Below are 5,195 nucleotides of genomic sequence, written 5' to 3'. Positions count from 1 at the left end.
CACAACATTGCTTGAAAAAACGAAGGGCACACATGCGATAGCGCAAAGTGTCAGCTACAACATATTAAAATCTGGGAGAAATTCACTGAAGGGTGAATGAGCAAGTGCTTGATAAAGGGGATCATGTCAATTTTCACTTCTAATCCCGACATCGGGTGAAAACACGGAGGACGCTCACACTACATCTCAAAGTGTCAGCTACAACATATTAAAATGTGGGAGAAATTCAGTTAAGGGTAAGTGAGCTAGTACTCGATAAAGACAATCATGTCAGTTTTCATATCTGGAAAAATTCCTTCCCATAGAGATAACACGTACGATCATGAAGATACAGAAAGAAGTACCTGGTGTAGTACGTATGTCGAACTTTGACTCCACTTTGCACAGGCTAGATGGCATCTGTGCAAAAAGCAGTTATTTTGTGAGATGATTCTTGTGAAATGGTTTTTGCGTGTGCGAAATATGGGAGAGATAGGACATGTATTCACCAAGATACAGGATGAGAAAATTGTGACCTTTGTCCCTAATTTACATACCCAAGATGGTGTCCGATCAAGTAGTTGTAGTTATTTTGTGAAATAATGTGCGTGACATGAACTAAACATATGCAAAATATTGGGGTGATGGGGCTGTTTTTCATGCGTTTCTGCAAAGAAATTTGCAGAAAGAAATAATTATGCAGACCGATTTTTCGGCCAACGGCTACCCATGAAAGGGGGAAATGTACCATTCATCGCCGCAGCTTTGAGAATATTACTGTAGTATGTGAAGACAAAGTTGTGCGTAAATTGTTTCATAAAGCTGTTCGTATATCAAGTTACGAACAACTTACGAGCGACTGGTGATCACTTTTCGATTGCTATAGTTATTAGAATTTCAATAATTCAGCACAAGAACTGATCACCAGTCGGTCGAAAGTTGTTGGTGACTTTACGAACAGCTTTATGAAACACCCACGAATTCTCGGGCGTGTGCGACGGGCTTTCCATGGTAGTATCGCGTCTCTCGCAGTGCTCCCTCCGTGATCCACACAGTGCATGCCTGCGTGGAGTGTACGTACGTACCAAAGAGTATAGAAGCGCACGCGTGTCGTACGCTTATACCATGGCTCTACTCTGTTAGTAGCTCCATGCTTTATGCGTAGTACCTTACCCACATATACAATACGGAGGTGGTGTACGTGTTTGTCAATTCGTAACCTACTGCATTGGCGTGGCAGCGCAGCGACAGGCTCACAAATACGACTTCTGAAGACCTTTGCGTGAGACTGACGGTTTGATTAGTTTGGAGTTCGAGTACCAGGTGGGTATTAGTCTGTAAACGCAGGCATGCCTAAACACAGATGTTTGGGTTTTTAGAACAAAATTTCATGTGTGTAGTCGTGGTGCTGTTAGTGTTAGTGACTATAATAAACGTTAGGGTCTATCAGTAGTATCACTCTTATGTGTTCAGTAGTGTCTGGGGACATGCCCATCGTATCACCACAGCTCAGGCCCTATACGTGTACGAAGCTGTTGTAGTGCGTAGACCGTACGTTTAAATGTCAGGAGTATCAGGAAGGAAGTTGCGAAGTTTTTAACGTTAGACCGCGTTTCCTGAATGGACAAGGTGTGAGCCATATCATGATTTGCTATGTAATTACTAGGAAGGCTAAGTTCCAAAGAACCTACTTTAAGAGTTGACGTTGACTAAGAGGGCTTAGCGTTACTCTGGTGATTTGCTTCTGCCAAATCTGGGCGAGATGCGGGCGCCATACTTTAATGCGTAGCTAACACCACGACCAGTAGAGGGCGTATTTTACAGTGCTATATAGCGGTGATTCCTGTCCCCCTTTCCTGTCCCGTAAATATTCCCTGTCCCCCTTTCCTGTCCCGTAAATATTCAATATTGAATGATGCGCCTTTAAGCACCACCAACAACAACAACCCTTTCATTTCACCTTTTTTTATAGGGGGCATGCAGGGGAAGAAATATAACGTTACTTAGCCTGGACCTTGTTTTGTCATACAGAAGTATCATTCCTGTTTAATCATGAAATGTAACTGAAGAGAAGTCATTTATTTTCCAATATGTAGTCCCACAATTACACATCACAAGCTTGACTTTGACCTAATTTCACCGAGTTATGCTGACCGTGTTATAACAATAGGGTTTCCCTGTGCAGATGTGTGCACAGTGAAAAATGTGTTTTTAAGCAAGATTATAAGTTTAAAAGATGGTTTTCCTTTGTTATAAGAATTGTTTAGATTGCAGGAACAGTAAAATAATTTTACAAAGATTTGTATAAAAAATTTGGGTGTTGTGCCTCATATTCCTCTCAAGTACCGGTATGTATTTTCAGAATGTGTGTACCTCACATTATTAGTGGTCTGTCCTTAACACAAGGTCCTCAGGACCAGAAAAATGTGCTTGTTATAATGAAACCTTGTTATATCAGGGTTACAAAAATAATACAATACAAATTGAAATTACAATCTAGGACCACAAAAAAATTACCTTGTTATAGTGAACTTCGTCGTATCAGTGATAATTGTAGAGAGTTCACTGTATAGCCTATACAGGTATTGTTGTAACGTTTGTATTTTTCCTTTCTTTTCTTTCTGCAGGTACTGGTTGCTTTGGAAGGAGATTTATGTTGGTCTTTGTTGAAAGTACGTTTGTGTTTGTGTTTGTTATTTGTTGAATCATCTTCATCCTACATTTCATCTCATACCATTTCACCTTCATCCTTGAATATTCAGTGAATATTCACTGAGATTACATCTGGAAATTCATCCTGGAATTCACGAACTCATCCCTGAAATATCTGAAATATACCTGAAATACCTGAACTTTACCTGAAATACCTTAACTTGAACTTTACCTGAAATACCTTAACTTGAACTTGAAGAAAGCTGAGAACAGAGAACTTCTGAGTGCATGAGAATAAGACAGTATCAGAAGGAGAGAAAGTTTCAGAATCAGAGGCAGAAAGGGTTAGAGTCAAAGAGAAAAAGAGTGAAATCAAAGAGAGGAAGAGTGAGAGTTGACGAAAAAGGAGTAAAAATTAAGCAGAATAACAGAGTTTTAAAGAGTGTTTGAATGAAAGAGTGCATTCTTTAAAAGGATAGTTAAAAACTGGAAAGAGAATTGTCCTAGAGAAGGCGAGAAGTTTGCTGGAAACTTGAAAATAGAAACAGTTAATTTGAGAAAAGGTGTTTAAGAGTCCAGATTACACTGAAAGATTATTAAAGAGTGCCGTCATAAGACGAAAGCATTATAGTGTTGTAAACTAATTGGGGTAGACAAAATTTGCACCTTCAAGGATTATTTGATATTTGATATATTCTGCATTGAAAGTTGCTGCAAATAAATCAACTACAGTTGGCAAGAGCTAATAGCTAGGAGTTGAAATTTTGAAGGAATTGTTAAAAGTGTGAGAAACAATTTATGAGGTGAGGCGAGAAGTATACTAAAAATTTTATGTAAAAATATTTTTTGGTATCTTGAGTCTTGAATTTTCGTTAATTGTTAATAGGATAAAAGAATAATTGAAGAGCGCCATCTTCAGATAAAAGCATTTTAGTCATAGTAAACGAAGGGAGAGACGTTAATATTGCACCTTAAAGGGCTATTTATAAATATTGGGCTGTGAAAACAAAAGCACAATTAGTAAAAGACATACCTTTATTGCAAAAGGAGTCATCTCAAAACAGAAACATTACTGTTTCTTTAATTGTCAGTGAAGACAAAGAATAATTGGTGAAATTGAAATTTTTGTTGCGAAAAGCCCTACCCTAAGAGAAAAACATATAAGGGAGACCGATTATTGTGCAGTTAAGGCAAAAGCATAATTGGTAAAATTGTAACCTTTTTTACAAAGAGCATAATCTCGAGATAAAGGCATAATTTAGTCAAATCAAATGTTAGAGAATTGAAGCTGAAATTTCTGTTGGCAGATATCGTAAAAGGAAATTGGCATAGCTTTTCTATAAAGTAGGAATTGAAGCACGTAACAGACAAAGAGTGCCACCTGTTGCTAGAAACAAGGCAAACATTGTAGAAATATCCCCCACCTGTTGGTAGAAACATTATATGGATCGGTGTTGCAGCTTACTGCTGGAATTTGTATTGCAGTGAAATATAGTACATGTACTGTACACATGTATTAGTGCAACTTTCAAAGCTATTCAATCCGACAATTTTGTTACCAATCGCAGTACTAGTGGAGTAGGTGTGATTCATAAAAGTATAGTGATTCAAGGAATATAACTGTGTTGATTGACAGTTGATTGATATACATTTATTTAGTAATAGGTACCCATTATACTTTCAAAGATTCAAAAGCCCCTGTAGTTTGACAATGGAAGCAAGTGAATTCAAGATTGTTTATTGGTGATATCCTAGATATCCTCCATAGTGTGTGACTTGATGAGAAATGTAGAGGTCAGTGAATGTGATGCATGTTGCAGTGTGATCAATGAAAATGAAACAGCAGAGTACCATGTGAGGATTGTGGCAAGCAGTTTCATGTGATGGTGTACAGGAACTATTTCTCATGAGGCTAGAATGTGTGATGCAAGGTTGATTTGGATATGTTCAGAGCATGTGGAAGCAATAATATTGCCCCATCGCATCTTTGACAAAATTGGCATTCCTTGTCAATTTCAATAGATACGAACTTCTCGAAGACCTTGGTGATGAAGATTTTCATGTTGATGTTTCACTTACATCACGCAAGAGCAACCAGAGAAAGAAACCAACGAAGATGAGACTGAAAAAGAGGTATGTGAGAAGAAAGAACAAACGTGGTGTTCTAGAAATGACAAATGTGTGTGTGGAGGAAAGAGCAAATTGTGACAGAGATGAATCAGATCCGACATTCATCTCAAATCTCACTAGGAGGCAATTTGAACCATTAGAAACTGCAGTTGATGATGGTTGGACAACTGTGAAATCAAGGAAGACAAAAGTGATTGAGAAGGCCAAACTGACAACATCCCAAACAATGACTAACAATCCTAAGACCAAGACCAATAACAAGAGCACAGTGAGATCAGTAAATGGTGTGATTCTCCAACCTGGCGTGACCTACATTGGCAAAGCAATGAAAGGCTACTATCTTGAAAAACAGAGAAGAGCCAAGACCAGCAAAGGCAAAAAATCAAAAGTAGAAACAAGGCAAGAAGAACATGGTGAACTCGTGAAGCGAAATA

At 38.2% G+C, this 5,195-nt stretch overlaps 1 long non-coding RNA gene across 1 annotated transcript; it reads left to right on the top strand.

The window, feature by feature from the left end:
- The first annotated feature begins 1,154 nt into the window (after positions 1–1,154).
- Positions 1,155–5,184, top strand: LOC139712666 (uncharacterized). Its single transcript, XR_011709588.1, has 3 exons — positions 1,155–1,302; positions 2,607–2,651; positions 4,654–5,184. It is a non-coding gene; the product is annotated as an uncharacterized lncRNA (long non-coding RNA).
- Positions 5,185–5,195: the final 11 nt, after the last annotated feature.

Source organism: Diadema antillarum, unplaced genomic scaffold, assembly GCF_040938485.1.
Source record: "Diadema antillarum isolate AM-2024a unplaced genomic scaffold, OU_Dant_1.0 seq00001838_RagTag, whole genome shotgun sequence".
Lineage (NCBI taxonomy): Eukaryota > Metazoa > Echinodermata > Echinoidea > Diadematoida > Diadematidae > Diadema > Diadema antillarum.
Note: the sequence above shows the minus strand (reverse complement) of the source record. Positions and strands in the feature narration are given on the sequence as shown.